General features: G+C 39.6%; 1 protein-coding gene across 1 annotated transcript in view; it reads right to left on the bottom strand.

The window, feature by feature from the left end:
- Positions 1–17,094, bottom strand: part of DPYSL3 (dihydropyrimidinase like 3) — a 141,108-nt gene that overhangs the window by 85,281 nt on the left and 38,733 nt on the right. The window lies entirely within an intron of this gene.

Below are 17,094 nucleotides of genomic sequence, written 5' to 3'. Positions count from 1 at the left end.
CCGCAGAATGCACTTCATAACCGTATGCAGACAGCATTGAATGGAAATCGTGAAGCCTTACCCATTTAAGATATGATATGAAGACAATTACAAAGGCCTAGGGATGTTTAAAAAAAAATCGGCACTCTGAATGAAAGCTGTATTTGCAATATACTGTCATGCCACTGAATTTTCTTCCACATGCAAAAAAAATCATGCTTTATTTACAACATGGTTTTGGTTTATACAAGAATAATATACAAAGCCAAAACATGAATGTAGAAAGATCTTGCAACTATGTCCAATGAAATGCGCTTTTTTATTTCCTTTATAGATTAGCACCAAAATTAGAGATAAGGCTGCCATCCTTTAAGCAATCAACAAATATTTCTTGAATATCTCCATATGCCCAAAGGCACGTATTTGAGCAAACTTGATAAAGCTGAGAGTCTGAGGTTCACTAATGCACACCTTCTGGTGCCCTATTCGTTAAAAAAGGAATAGGGATAACAACTGAACCTGTGATTCAATTGGTATAGGAAAGTACCAGGTGAGGAAGCTCCCCCTATCAATGCCAACCAGCACCCTTTGTGCAATTTATGGTCTTAAAGAGATGGATGCAGAGAGCATGATTTGCCCAAGTTCATATGGCCAGTAGGTGTGAGAGGCAGAACCTGAACCCAGTCTTCATGACTGACTCTCTAGTCTACACCCATGCCACTGCTGTCTCTAATTCATTAAATGGGAAATGTAAATTGCAGTCCAGAAAACAGGAACAATGTGTGAAATGGGAGTACTTGTGTGACGCAAGAGTGCTGAAGTTGGAATGAGGACCTGAGTCTGAATCTAGGTTACAGTGACCTTGGGCAAACCACTTGAAATTCCTGGTCTCGGGTTCCTTATCTGTGCAATGGGGATGCTTTCACTACCTTACCTCCCGAGGTTATTGCAAGGGCAATATAGTGCAATGGAAATCATACTGGATTGGAGACGAGAGATCGTGGTCTGAATTTTGGCTCTCCATGTACTGTTTATGTGACCTCATGTAAGTCACTGTCCTCTCTGGGCTTCAGTTTCTTTTTCTAAAGTAAGGAGGACATAGGACTAGATAATCTCTAAAGTCCCTACGAGTTGCAAACCTTATAACACCATAGAACTATCAGTTATTTTTTTATGTATATTGAATGTTTTACCTAAAACTTTCCAGAAGCCAGAGACTGAGTCATGTAATCACCTTCGCAGTGTTTTGCACACATAGCCCCTTAATAACTTTGTGTTGAGATCTATTAAAAAAAATCCAGACACCTCCAGTCAAAAGGACCTTCCTTTTCTTAAACAGCAGTCCCATACCAAGGCCACAGCCTGTTCCCTATAAATATATACAGTACTTTAACAAGCAGGAGGCATGCTGGGGAAGGATTACCTTCCAATTCTCCTTTGCAAAGCATGGACTGGGGAAGCCAAAGGCACGCCCTAAACATTTTGCTTTGTTCCTGCGGCTTCAGCTCCGGGACCACTGAAAGGAGTTGTGAAATTACAAAGCATTCTGGGTATTGGCATGCAAATGAGCAGAATTATATTTAGAATGGAGGGAAAGCGGAATTAAAGGGCACGCTAGAGCCCTGCAGAGTCTTTTTTTTTTCTTTTTCTGAGCTTCTACCCCTCTAAAATGTTGGGGAGGGCCATGACCAAAATGGTTTCTTAGGAACTGAATGTGAAAATACCCAGAGGCCATTGTCAAGGATCCTGTTTACCTCTTTTAAAATTTACATCTTAGGATTTCTTTCCCTCTGGTGTATACTAGTATCTCCTTCGTTTACAAGCATGATAACCAAAAGCATTCTACGCTGAGTGGATTCATCCAACGTTTCCCAATACCAAGCAATGCATTTTCTGCTGTGCTTTCTTCATATTTCACTGGGTTAAACTCTTTGAGGTGCGAGAGGCCAAGCAAAAATAAGAATTGTGTTGTGTTGTGTTGTGTTGTGACGAGCCGCTCCAACAACACAGGAATGCATAATAGCAAGGCTAATGGTTTCAAGCTGTTGCTACCACCATAAATATACGATGAATACTCTCTTTCCCCCCTCCACCCCATCTTTCCCTTTTTGGAACATATTAAAGCATCCACGCTAAGACACAGGGGAAAAGACAGGGGACCTTTTAAAATTCATGTCTGTTTGGAGGAATTGGAAACGCAGCAGAGAACACGTAAGTCTGGCCAAAGAAAGGGAGCAAGAAGAAGAGGAGAGCAAGGATTGAAATGCTCCACAGTTGAAAGCCTCTGAATAGATTCCCCTTGGATCATCTGCAGCGTTCTTGGGCTTAGAGAGCCAGAAGACAATGAGAAAGCAACAGATGTGCCACTCTGAAAAGACTCGGCCATGCACGTTTTTCCTGTTTTAAAGGAGCTAATGCCCAGTGTAAGATTGTGCTTTAATGTCATTAGATTTCAAAAACATTCCCTAAGGAGTTTATCAATTCAGTGCACCCAAATCATTTACTCATATGTACATGCCCAGGGGAACCATTGGGAGAAACAGTCCTTACCCAAAGGTCTGACAATCTCATTAAGGAGAAAAGATGGAATAGTAAGAAGCCTTATTGATCTGGCATGGTCAGGAAGGCACTGTTCCACACAAGGGAATTTTCCAGTAAATGGAAGTTTACTCTTTAAGTATTCCAACTTTTTACTTTATTTTGGATGGAAATCTTTCTCAAACACATGACTACTCAAATAGCATTTACACATTACTTCATAACTGCAGTACTCAGTATTCTGATGAAAAATCAACCACTGTAAACAGACTCATTGGAGTGTGTAAGGCTGTCTGCCCCTATGTTAGATGGCCCCAAACTGCTGGGCTTCCTGAGAATGTGTGAGTGTGTTTGTGTGTGTGTGTGTTTCTTTTTTGTGTCTGTTGCTTCACACAACAGGTCTAACTCTTGCTTTTGGTAGTAGTGTGTGTCTATGAGTGATTTACTTGACGTATCTGAGCCTCAGTTTCCTCATCTGTAAACTGGAAATAATAATCCCTGTGGTACCTTCTTCACATGATTTCTAAATTTTCTTAAGAAACTTAAATTTTTTTGCATTTATAACCTGTACCTTCATTGAACAACAATGAAACAAATAAAACAATAAATAAAACCCTATCATAAACCTATTTAGTCCAGCAAAATAAATTCCTACATTGGTCATGCCTATAAATGTATGCTCAATTTCTCTCTCTCTCTCTCTCTCTCTCTCTCTCTCTCTCTCTCTCTCTCTGGTTCATCACTTCCTGGGAAGAAGCCATCACAGAATTGCCGTGAGGACCAAATGAGAAGGTATGTCCAAATCTTTAAATTGCTATATCAGGTGTATTTTTTAATCAATGTTTCAGCTAATCGTCATCATTATTATCTAGCAGTAACCCCCTATAACCCTTCTAATTTGCAGCAAATAATCTGCTGTGGGTTTTGAAACCATATGACCAAGTTCATTAGTACTATATTTAAAGTAAGAGTAAGTAAGCTTTGATTGAGCCTCTGAGAGTTAATAGCATTATAGTGACTGCAAAGACCTTATAAAAACTATTTTAGCTGCTTAGAGTCTTTTTCACCCCTCATTTCCTGAGGCTCATTTCTATTCTGCTTAATTGCTGCTGCTGAGTAAGTGAGATGAAATACATACGTGAAGCAAAGAGAGAAAAAATTCAAAACTGTAGTAAATAAGTACCTGATTAAGTAGTACTAGTTTGGCTGTAAATGCTGACTATAAGAATTAAGTGTCTAAATTTGGAGGAGAGGGTAGGGGAAGGGTCAAGAAAAAGGTCAGGGAATCTTTTGATAGGACATGAATCTTGAATAAGGCATTGAAGGAAGTGATTGCATTGGATTGATGGGAAGAAAGTAGGAGAACATTCCTTTAATAATAGTTGACCTTCATATCACTGTAGCACAGTAGAGCTTACTAAGCGCTTTACACACACTATCATATTTGAGTCTCACAACAACCCTGTGAGGATACAGTTGAGAAAACTGAGGTTTATGTGACTTGTCCAGAGTCATACAGTTAGGAAGAATCTGAGGTTTAATTTGAACTCAGGTCTTCCTTACTCCAGACCCTGGGCTCTATTGCCACCTAGTGGCTAAGGCAGATATAGATTTAGGTTGGCTCCAAGGGGAAAACTAACAATTAACGCTATCTAAGAGGAATGGGATTCATTGAGAGTTATCCAGTCCCCACTCCCTGCAGCCCTTCAAGTAGATACTAGATGACCACATGTCAGAGATGCTGTAAAGGGAATTCTTCTTCAGAGACAGATTTTTGGATAGCCTCTGAGGTCCTTTCCAACTCTAATTCTGTGATGCTGATGCCAGTTGGATGGATGGAGAAAATACAGAGTTCTTTAAAAAAAAAAAAACTATCAAAACTTCTAAAACATAATAAGGGAAGCACCTGGCTCACATAGTAGTGTTTTGCCAAATAATTAGGTAATTCCAATGAAAGTAAATGAAGATAAATAGTCTCTGGTGAAACAACTTAAAAATCATTCATTCCAAAACACTGGGGTTAACTCCTTTGATCTGTGGTTCTAACAAAAGAAATCTTAGTCATACACTTCCAGTGTCACAATTAACTGGATTAAAAAAGAAACCTAACCAAACTATTTTTAGATGTTTACATATTAAATTCATAAGAATAAATTTGGAAAACAATCTATTCCCTTGGTCACACATACACTGACAGGCAAATGTTACAGCCACACACACACACACACACACACACACACACACACACACATACACTTTCTCATGAAATTTGAAGCCTAGGCATATTCCAAAATAAAATTGATACCAGCTTCAGTGAGATGAGCAAACCTTTCACTTACTCTAAGGTTGGATTTTATGATCCTTGGTGGAAATTAGACCTTACTCGGGAGAGGGTATAGCAGAGACCCTCGGAAAGATGCTGGCTGTCCAAAGGCATTTACACTCTTCATTCCTTGGGCCAAAGAGAATAGACCTTTGAGAAGGCTGAAGCAATGTCATCTTCGTCTTATGTGGGTTATCCTAGGAACTGTGTGTGTGTGTGTGTGTGTGTGTGTGTGTGTGTGTGTGTATGAGAGAGAGAGAGATGGAAGAAAGCAGTATTAACAAGGGTAACAAGGGAGGAGGTATTAATATAGACATAAGCAGGAGATTAGGGCAGCTAGGTGGTGCAGTGCATAGAGTGCCATGCCTGGATTCAGAAAGACTTATCTTCCAGAGTTCAAATCTGGCCTCAGACACGAACTAGCTGTGTGACATCGGGCAGGTCATTTAACCCTGTTTACCTCAGTTTCCTCATCTGCAAAATGAGCTGAAGTAGGCAAAATGGCAAATCATTCCAGTATCTCTACCAAGAAAACGCCCAAATGAGGTTACGAAGAATGAGACATGACTGAAATAACTGAACAATGATAACAAAGCAGGAGATGAAGCCCCCCCCCCACCTCCGCCGCTGCCTCTAGCATGAGGATGAATCTTCTTGATGTCAAAGTGGATACAATGCTAGAATTGGAGTCAAAAGACCTACGTGTGGGCTTGGGCAGTTCACTTAACCTCCCTAAGCCTCTTCCTCATCTGTAAAATTAGGTCATTCATTACCTGTGGATGACAAGGATGCATTAGGTACATGCAGTCTCTCGGAAGCAGTATCCTTTATTGCTAAGACTACCTGTCTGCCTTAAATGCAGATCAACAGGAATAACCCAGATGAGAAACAGCCATCAGAACTTGTAGCAAGATGGCTGAGAGATTGCATCTAAGCCTAGTTCCCTCTCACCGCCTCAAAAGGGCAGGAAATGCACCAAAGAGATAAAGTAGCAAAGGGGAAAAGAGAATGGAAATACTTCCCTACAAGGTAATGCCCACAGAACAAAATAGAAGAGGGCATTACTGACTTGGCGCTCTTTGCTTCACTCTCTATTGACAGCCCGCTGCACTGCCAGCATCCATCATTGCCTCAATCTCCCTTAATTTGGCTGGACGCACTCTCCACCCGACAGATGGTAGTTCAGATGGGAGGGAATAGGTGATGGGGACGGGTTCAGAAAGTACTAGGTTTCCTTAAATACTTTCTGGACCAGAAGGTTAAGGGCTACCAGCCGGTTGGCTGAGCAAGAAGTTGTGTAAAGTCTGCATCTTTTTTTCCTTTTATTTTCAGTCTGTGGTTAGATAATTAGTTCTCTGGTGTGTTTCCTTTACCAGTTAGACCAGGTTTTTTTTTTTTTTTTGAGATAACTTTTTTCTTGTTGAATGCTTATTTACTGAGATCTGCTGTATTACCATGTTTCATTAAGAGGATGAGAGCTGTTATGAACAGCATGGAGGTTGTATCCTTAGAATACTGGGGTCTAGTAATTCACACTTTGGCAGCTAATCCATTTAATTTTTTTCTTAATTTTCCTTTTGAGTAGATCCAAACTACTTGCCTCATTGTAGCATGACTAGGGATAGCTCTTCTAGGATCCTTCTGTACAACAGGTTTGTCTTATGTAGACACTGCCAGTAATCCACTCCAAAAGCTTAATCCCTTTTGGGAAGTCTTAAACCCCTTTGGGGCTTTTCTAAATTTATTTGGTTTATTTTTTACTCTAGCCTGCTTATTATAGTAAGGGGTGAGCTCAGAACTTCATTTCAGAAGCCCCATGGATTGCAGGGATCCATTGGGAAACTTTCAAGTGAACTATGTGTTGAAGGAACTCATTAGAAATGTTCATCCTTACCTTTAGTTGGAAATGTCCTATATGTTATATGGGCAACATTGAGGAAATTTGGAGTGCTCAATGTGTTGCAGAAACCTCAAAGAATTTTCACCCAGGACAATTTGGTTTCTCACCTGAAGGCTGGGGTGGTGGGAGCGGGGTGGTGACTTCCAGTCTAACTCAAGTCATCTATTCCTCTGGGGTTTCTATTGGGACCAGACTTTCTCTAGGAGGGAATGAGAGGGGTGGGAAGGAGGTACCCAATTTTCTTTTTCCTTTTCCCTTTATTATCTTTGGGTTGGTGCAGGCTTTTGCCAGCACCAAGATAGGCACCATACGAATTTTCTTATTCTTATTTTGTTGAACTATATAGTCATATATTTGGGAATGAGTGTAACTCCCAGATCCACCAGCTATAGGTCCTGGACCATCATGAAAAACTGTTAATTTTCAGATTGTCCAAAGAATTGGGCCAAGTGGACTTTGCCATATGGGCTTTTTAGTACAAGGCACTGGAGGATGGTATTTGAAAGGACAATGCTTAAGCCTACCAAAGTCAACAGAGAACTTTTCAGAAGTTGGGAATATAGACAAATGTGCCAAAATCAACAGTTGATCAGAGATTCACAACATATGTTTAAGTGGGGGAGAGTAAGAGTGTGTGTGTGTGTGTATGTGTGTGTGTGTTGTGTGTGGTGTGTGTATGTTAGTGTGCGTGTGTGTGTATCTGTGCCTGTGTAAGGAAAGAGGAGCAGTTAATAAAGACAGTCTTCATGCCCACAGCCTCCTGCTTGATGAAACCACAGACAGGGAAGGTAACACAGACAACAAACCAGATATGTGACTATATTCTGTTACCTCTTTGCAAAGGGTAAGGAAATTCTCTTCAGAATTAGAAAATAGACAGCTCTTGGTTGGCCAAGGATAGGTCACCCCTGGTGGCTTTTTAAAACCAGTATACACAAGAGAGGAAAACATAGTTGAGACAAGCAGCTTCAGTGAATGTGACCCTTAGCAGTCTAGAGGAAAGTCAGAAATTGGGAAAGGCCCCGATTCTTCAGAGATCTCTTTGCCTTTCCTCTTAATTTCTACTCGGAAGGGGGATGGAAGGGGGAAGGGGACTTTCCTCTGTCATCAGTCATGACATCTTGAAATAAAACCTTTCCACCCAGGAGTAGATACCACACCCGGCAGGAAACAAGCCAGTCGGCCAAGGCAGCTCTGAGTGTGACCCCCAGAAGCAGAGAAGAAAGCCAACTATGGATTCAAGAGAAAATTAGTCTTGGCAGCCCATTGTTGCACCGTTTAACACTTTATTGTCTCTCTTACCTGTTCCTTTTGTGTTTTCATCAATTGGGCTGAGATGGAGTGGGAAGAAACAACTGATAGGCGAGTCCTGGCCACCTCTCTCAGCCCTCACCCCCAGCAGCTGTCAATATCATCATTTGGTACTGGCTAAAAAATGGAAAATGAAATTGATGATACGGACTAGATAAGAAAGACTTAGGGGCAAATGTTCACAGTAGTCCTATGTTCAGTAAACCTAAAATCACAAATTATTGGGGCAATTCTTCCTGGGAAAACAGGAAAACAGTTTAGTAGAAGATAAGTATTAGATCATCATTTTTCACTATAATAAGGACAAATGGTATAACTCTTAAAGATCATGTTTTTTTTTTTTTTTTAAGAAAATGGTGGGGCAGCTAGGTAGCGCAGTGGATAGAGCTCCAGACTTGGAGTTCAATCCGGCCTCAGACACTTGACACTTACTAGCTATGTGGCCCTGGGCAAGTCACTTAACCCTGACTTCCTCACCAAAAAAAAAGCAAAAAAATAAAATAAAATAAATAAAAGAGGAGAATGGAAGATTATAACATTCATCTCCACAGTTAGGGTGAGCATTCATAACTAGACAAAGGATAGAAGAAGTTACCAAGAAAAAAAACCAAACCCCCCAAATCACAGACTATTTCAATTTAGTAAAATTTAAACTATTTTGTAGAAATAAAATCACCGAAGTGAAAACAAAAAGATAAACTATAAATTGGAAGGGGGGATTCTCAAGTCTGATAACCACAGGCTACAGAGAATAGATGCAAATATAGAAAACGAAGACCCATTTATTCCCTATTAGCTTAACAGTAGCTAAAGCTCTGGTCCTACAGGTAGAAAGACTTGAGTTCATATCTGGGCACGTATACTTACTAGCCACGTGACTCTGGACAAGACACTTAACCTCTGTCTGCCTCAGTTTCCTCAAATATATAGGGGATAATAATTACACCTACCTCCCAGGGTTGTTGCGAGGATTAAAAGAGGTAATATTTTGAAAAGTGCTTAGCACTGTGCCTGGAATATAATAAGTACTTAATAAATACATGTTCCTTTCCCCCTTCAAAGGACATGAGCAAAAAAAAATGCAAATTTTCCCCCAAAAAATGTAAACGACCTCCAACTCTATGAATGATGCTCCAGATCACTGATAACAAGAAAAATGCAAACGAAAACAATTCCAAGATCTCACATCATACCCAACGAGAGAAACAATCAATACTGAGAGGGTATGGAAAAACAGGCATGTTAATACACCATAAGTAGAGCTATGAATTGGTTCAACTGTTTCGGAAACAAGTTTGGAATCATTTGAGAAGTTATAAAACATGCATACACTTTGCTGTTATTCAGTCATGTCCAACATGTCGTGACCCCATTTGGGGTTTTCTTGGCAGAAAAACTAGAGTGGTTTGCCATTTCCTTCTGCAGTTCATTTTATAGATGAGGAAACTGAGGCAAACAGGGTTAAGTGACCTGCCCTGGGTCCATAGCTAGTAAGTGTCTAAGGCTGAATTTGAACTCCTTTCTTCCTGACTCCAGGCCTGGCACTGTATCCACTGCACCACCTAGCTGCTCATCCCCTAATTAATGTGCTATATTTTCAAATTTGGATTTGTGTGCGTGTGTGTGTTTATTTTTTTAATTTATATAACCACTGGCTCCGACCAAGCTTCAGATCCAAGGTATTTTAAAACATATGGATGTCTTTCCCTTTCAGCTCCTTATTGAACCTGTGCTTGTTAGTGAAGCTAGTGCATGCTTATCAGTGTTTATTTCCCAAGACTAGAAACATCTAGGCGGAAAAGTCCTCAAGAGAGGTTTGGAAGAGTGACTGCCAAAGGTCAAGGGGCTATTTCAATCCTTCTTATCCTTCAGGACTAAGCTCATATCCCACATCTCCACTGAGGCCCATTTTTCAGTTTATGGATATTTTTTTCTTTGTAAGAATATTTTTTCTCCGATGCATTTATTTTTTCCCTGCTATACTCATTCCCCAATACTCTTGCCAATAGTAGCTTGTCCTTAAAAAATAGTTAAACAAAACCATCTGACAAAAAAAAAATCAGCTGTCATTCTACAAATGAAGTTCAACACCTTTCTAGAAGAAGCATGTTCTATCATCAGCTCTCTGGAACCAACATGGGTTACTGCATTTGATTGGAGTTCTATTGTGTTTTAATGTTGCTTTCATTTACATTAATATAATCACTGTGGGGTATTTCCCATTTTCTCCTTTATTCACTCTGCCTCAGTTTCCCTAGGCAGCTAGGTGGTACTGTGGATAGAGTGGCAGACTTGGAGTCAGAAAATACTGAGTTCAAATTTGGCTTCAGGCACTTACTAGCTGTGTGACCCTCGGTAAGCCACTTCACCCTGTTTCCTCAGTTTCCTCATCTGTAAAATAGAGATAATAATAGCAACCTAACTCCCAGGGTTGTTGTGAGAATAAAATGAGATAATATTTGTAAAGCACTTTGCAAACTTTAAAATGCTTTATAAATGCAAGCTATTATTGTTATTAATACAAATAAAAATGGTGCTATGAATATTTTAGCACATAGAAGACTTTTCTGTCCTTGACTTTTTGAGGAGAATATGCTTGGCAGTGATCTAGCATTTAAACTGAATCCAAGTGTATGAGTATGACTAGAGAAGAAAGTGGGCTGTTCGTGTAATAAGAGGGCAGGAAAACAGAAATATGTCCTGTCTAGGTTCTGGTGGATCCAAAATATGAAAAGAATCAGGGGAAGGCCTCCAGCCCATCTGTGAGTTCTGTGCAGGATGCATGAAAGGACATAGACAAAACTTCATAAGAGGAATCATGGATGGATCATAATCTGCAATGATGGCAGGAGCACCCAAATATTTATATTACAACTATTCAATTTTGGGGGGAGTTTCCAAAGGTTTCCTGTTGAACATTAAGCCCACCTAGTACATTTCAAATGCAGTGTGACTTACAACAACTCAATTTATACCAACTTTTAGGACTTTATTGATTAAAGTGAGGTACACCCAAACTGCTATAAACCTTAACAAAATTTGAAAACTGGGGAGAGAACAACTGAAGCCAAAGAAAACAAAAACCAGGAACTACTTAGTGCCCTGGTGGTCTATAAATCATCTTCACAAGGGAGATAAGGGGAAGTAAATTCTCTTTGTTAGGGGACAGATAGGATTTCTGGAGGGTGACGATGATCTGTGATTTCCAGATCACAGCCCACCTATAATTTGGTTGTGAATCTTATAGAATTGAAGGAGGCTCAGAGAGATTAAGTGGCTAGCCCATGGTCACACAGCTAGTAAGTGTCAGAGGTGAGATTTCAAACCAAATTCTCACTTGGCTCCAGCATTCTGTCCACTTTTCCTGGTGCCCCTTGAGAATCCCTGTGGAGTAGAATTATAAAAATTTTATATATATACATATATACACACACATGCATATGTATGTGTGTATGAATTTATATACTTGTACATATGTGTGTATATACACATGTATGTATATATGTATATATTTATTCCCCCAATTATGTTAAAACAATTTTTTTAACATTTGGTTTTTTTTAGTTTTAAGTTCCAAATTCTACCACTCCCTCCTACCCCCCCTCAAGACAGTAAACAATTAGATATAGGCTATACATATGTAATCATGTAAAACATTTCCATACTGGTCATTTTGTACAAGAAGACTCAAATAAAAGAAAAAGAATGAAAGAAAATGAAAGATAGCATGTTTCAGTCTATATTCAAACAATATCCATTCTTTCTTTGGAGGCAGATAGTATGCTTCATCATTAGTCCTTTGGGATTGTCTTGGATCATTGTGTTGCTGAGAAGAGCTAAGTCTCTCATCGTTGATTAATGCACAATGTGGCTGTTACTTTGTACAACGTTCTGGTTCTGTTCACTTCACTTTGCCTCAGTTCATGTAAGTCTTTCCAGGTTTTTCTGAAATCATCCTGCTTGTCATTTTTATAGCACAATAATATTCCATCACAATCATGTGCAACAGCTTGTTTAGCCATTCCCCAATTGATGAGCATCCCTTTGATTTCCAATTCTTAGCCACCACAAAAAGAGCTGCTATAAATATTTTTGTACAAATAGGTCCTTTCCACCCCTTTTTTGATGTCTTTGGGACAAAGAATTATCAAAAAAAATTTTAAGTTAAGGGAGTGTGGGAAGAGGGTAAAATAACAAAAAAAAAAAATCAATACAAAGCTGTAGCATCAGGGACAAAATTCCAATCAAGCCAGTCAAATACTTGCCATATGTCAACCCTTCTTGGGAAACCCAATCTGAACTAGATTATTGCAAGTGCCAACAGGCTAGATGAAGGGCTAGACTGGGTTCAGGCTTGCCTGACTACTTTCCTTCTGTGAATCAAACCTTCAGGTTTCAGGGGTGTGCTGGAGCCAGTTTGAATTGGATCTCTAGAGCCAATTGTTAATTTTGAGTGTGAGCATTTATACTCTGGAAATCAGCAAAGGCTCCAAATCAGGGCTTGATTTTATCATTCTGCTGATTGAGAAAGTGATAGAGAAAAAATGTTAAGAATGCAAATTAGATTTTTTTTTTGCAAATTAAATTTAAAGGCATGTTGTTTGTACATTTTTTACTATGGAAAGCTGGTTGTTAAACATTTACCAACATACAACTGGATGATACTACCAGTATGACAGGCAACATCAGCTTTAGACTGGTGGTAGCAGCTCTGGTGTCCTACTAAGATTTATGAAAAGAAATCATTTTAACAAGAATTGGAGGACCCTTGATTCAAATCCTTTCCTCTCCTGTGTATTTTCTTAAAAACACAGAGAAAGAAATTGAGTGAAACTATAGGCCATTATTTTATTATTCATCACTACAATTACCAGCTCCTTTTTCATCTGTCTGATGTTTACCAGAAAACCAAGGAGGGAGGAAGAGACCCTCATCCAGCTTTCAGATTAAATGCAGATGAGAACATCCATCATGATTCCCAGGAGACTGATAGATAGCCAGCCAATTCTGTAATAACATAAAGCACTCTGAGGAAGCCCAGGGCATGCATAGCCAACTCATCATTAAACAGACATTTTCAAGTCAAAGACACAAATGGCTATTTCTCCAAAGCAGGAACTCTGCTCTGAGCCATCTTCCTAGAGACAAACCTATTAGCATTAGGGCTGAAGTTGGGGCAGAAGGGAAGTGAGGAATTGACCTGAGAATGACAAGAAGAGGGAGAACTGCCATGAACAAAAACAAACGTTTGGTTGCCTCTGCTAAGAACAAGGATTTCAGTGTCTTTTCCTAGTTCCAGCAATCATTGGGGTAGATGTCACATCCTTTCCTATGTTTCACTCTCCTAATCAATTAAGAAAATACAAAAGACAAAAAATAGCCCATGTTGTTAATATCTATTTTTCAAAACTACTTTAAAATTAATTAACTTAAATCCCCATCACAAGGGTTCAATTTCTGGAATGGTTCTAATGAATCTAAGTTATTTCCTTTTTCATTCTGTCATAGAGTCATAGAAATTTCTAGGAACCAAAGTTTAACCAGGGGTTTAACCTATACCTTCGCAGAAATTCCTCCATAATTTTGTTCACAATTGACCATCCAGCCATTGCTTATAGCTCTCCAGTGATGATTCAAATGAATGTAGCATTTTAACATTTTCAAAATATTTTATACAGAGGATCTCATTTGAGACTCACAACATCCCTGTAAAGATGTTGCAAATATTGTTATCCCCATTTTACAGATGAGGAAACTGAGTCTTAGAGATGTTAGGCAACCAGTTCATGGTCATGTAAGGGTAGGGGTTTTCAAAAGTGAGCTGGAGCCAGCTGGTATAGACTTAAAGGAACAGATTACCAAATTTTCAATGTGAACATTCACACCCCAGTTTGTTACAATGCTTTGTACTAACCATTCCTACAATGGTACCATACTAAATACCTTTTTTTTTTTCTTTTTTGGTGAGGCTATTGGGGGTTAAGTGACTTGCCCAGGGTCACACAGCTAGTAAGTATCAAGTGATTGGTCTGAGGCTGGATTTGAACTCAGGTCCTCCTGAAGCCGGGGCCGGTGCGCTATCCACTGTGTCTAGCTGCCCCACTAAATACCTTCTAATTGAGTTTGACTGGCTAGTTGTCATCAGTGGACAATCAATCAATGGGGAAGCATAGTGGTGGGGACTTCTGAGCTATATGGTATTATAAAACCAATCCAAACTTCTTCCAGTTAGCCCTGCAACCTTGAGGAGTGAAGTACTCAGCCAGTCTCTGAGCACTTAGCCTCCTAGGGTGAATAGAGGGGTTAGGATAGTTGTCCTAAAGCCTACAGTGAGGTCAAACAGCACTACTAGGCCAGGCGTACAGAAAGGGAGCCGGGCAGGGAAGGGAGTCCTTTAATCCTCCCCCGCTGATCCCTTTGCTGTTCATTGGCTGAAAGATTGTGAGGCAAAAGTTTGCTAGTTTGGGGGGGGGGGGGAAGAGTTGCATGATAACTTTATTATATATTTAAAGGGAGTTGCAAGTTATACATAACAGATTTGCAAGTTTCACATACAATCATCTTTTTTCTATTCTACTATGTTATGGAAATGCTTGTTTTATTTCTTAAGTTCAGAATAAAATAAATAAAATACAAAAAAAAACCCTAAGGTTGAACAGCTTACAAGTGTCAGAGTTAGAATGTGAACCCAGGTCTTTTGGGAATTTACCACCTCGTAAGAGAGTTCATTCCTTGTTTAAACAATTCTGACTATCGGAAAGTTTTTCTCAGTAAATACTAAGCCCAAATTTGTTTCTTTGGAATTACATGATTCCTAGTTCTACCTTTGGGAACTAAGTCAAACACGTGAAAACTTTTCAAATACTTGGCCATAACTACCATGTCTCTCCTAATTCTTCTCTTTTCTTGGATAACCAGCCCTGGTTCCTTTAACCAGTCTTTGCCTAACATGATTTAGAATCTCCTTACCACTTTAGTTACCCTCAGCCAGACACAATCCAGCTTTTCACTGTCAATCCTAAAATGTGGTGCCCAGAGCTTTACACCACACCGGATGTGGTCTGGCTGGGGCAGAGGGATGATCAGCTCCCTTGTTCTCCCAAATAAAAGATTTAGGGGAGGCATAATAAATGAATACGGCACAGTAGATAGAGTGTTGGCCCTGCAGTCAGGAAGACTCCTCTTCCTGAATTCACATCTGGCCTCAGACACTTAGTAGCTGTGTGACCCTGGTCAAGTCACTTAACCCTGTTTGCCTCAGCTCCCTCATTTATAAAATGAGCTGGAGAAGGAATGGCAAACCACTCCAGTATCTCTGCCAAAAAAACCCCAAATGGGCCACAAAGAGTCAGACATGACTGAAATGACACAACAACAAATATAGCTAATGAGGAATTATGTGTAAGAAGTAACCAAAAAAGAGATCACATAGGAAATTATCATAAGGATGGAAGTTGGCTGGTAATATAAGAGCCCAGTACAACATACAGACGCAGAGCAACATAGTACAGCAAAAAGAACATGAGATTTGGAGATGGAGGGCTGGGGTTCAAATCATGTCTCTGCTACTTATTACTTGTGTAACCTTGGGCGAGTCACTTAGTGTCTGTGGGACTCAGTTCCTCATCTCTTAAATATGGGGCTAGACCAGATGGTCCCTAAGGTCCCTTCCAGCCCTAACCACATAATATCAAAAGGCCCTGGAATATTGAACATCCTTTATGGAAGATTTATATGAAGACAATAGCAAGAGTCTCACAGGAGGAGAAGGTGTGGTTGGGTTGTAGCCTGTATGACAAATGACATTTATAGACCAAATTGTAAAGGTTTGTAAAGCAAGTGACCCATATGATCTGTGGAGGCCTCACAACAAGGACTTACTATATCCATTTAATAGATGAGAATATTAAGTCTCAGAGAGGTAAGTGGCCCAAGGTTATATAGATAGTAAGCATCCAAAATAGGATTTGGAAACAAGGATTCCTGGTTCTAAGGCTGACACTCCCACCAATACCTCCCACTGCTTCTAGATGAGTTCATGAATCAAGCAATCGATCAATCAGGCAATCAACAGTTTTAAGTATTTACTAGAAGACAGGCACTATACTGGGCACTGGTTATACAAAGACAAAAATTAAATAGTCCTTGCTTTTAAGGATGTGGAGAAGCATATTTTTTCCCCGTGTTTACAGGCCTCAAATTAACATTCAGAACATCTGATTTTGCATTCTGCGGTAGTTTTTAATGAACAAGCATAATGCTATCAAGGACGACTTTTTGGCAGGATTGGCTGTGCTAAGTCATGCTGATGAGCCTGTTACTCAGACTCAGTATTCTTTTAATTAATTGACAGGGCAAATTCCTCTCTCCCCTTTAAACTTATGTGACCCTAATTACGAATATATATAGTTTCTTCTCTCTTATTTCTAACTTAGCTGCTGTAATCCTTTTAATTATTATTTAATGAACAATTAACCATTACCTAACAATTAAACATATTATTTTATTATTATTTAATAACTAAATTATTATTTTATTGTTTTGGATTTACACAATAAAAGAGGAAACACTCTTTTTGGTTTTGGGGGTTTTTGAGAGTTTTTTGGTGGGGTGTAGGTGGGGTTGCCTCCCTGACTGGTCTTGCCTCTGGATGAAAGATAGACCTAAGGCCAGGTATTCCTATTTACCTAGTCATGTACAGCAAGAACTAGCAGGCCTTAACATACAATTCATCCGCATTCTCATTCTTCTGAAAAATCACAGAATTTCACAGCTGGAGGAAATCTCAGAAGTTGTCCAGTGCCATAATTTGATCCAATGCAATTCCATTCCATTCATATTCAACAAGTCTTTATTTTTAGAGGCCTGTAATGTGCAATGCATTATGCCAGGAAAAGGGAAAACAAAGAAAAAGATAGAACAAGTCCTTGCCCTCTAGGAGCTTATGTTCTCCTTTTTCAGTTTCCTTCAGGAGTGGTCATCCAAGATCCACTTGGAGGGTCACTACCTCCTGAGGCAGCCCAGTCCACTTTGGGGGTATCTT

The sequence above is a fragment of the Vombatus ursinus genome, unplaced genomic scaffold, assembly GCF_900497805.2.
Source record: "Vombatus ursinus unplaced genomic scaffold, bare-nosed wombat genome assembly UNPS02014863.1, whole genome shotgun sequence".
Taxonomy (NCBI): Eukaryota; Metazoa; Chordata; class Mammalia; order Diprotodontia; family Vombatidae; genus Vombatus; species Vombatus ursinus.
Note: the sequence above shows the minus strand (reverse complement) of the source record. Positions and strands in the feature narration are given on the sequence as shown.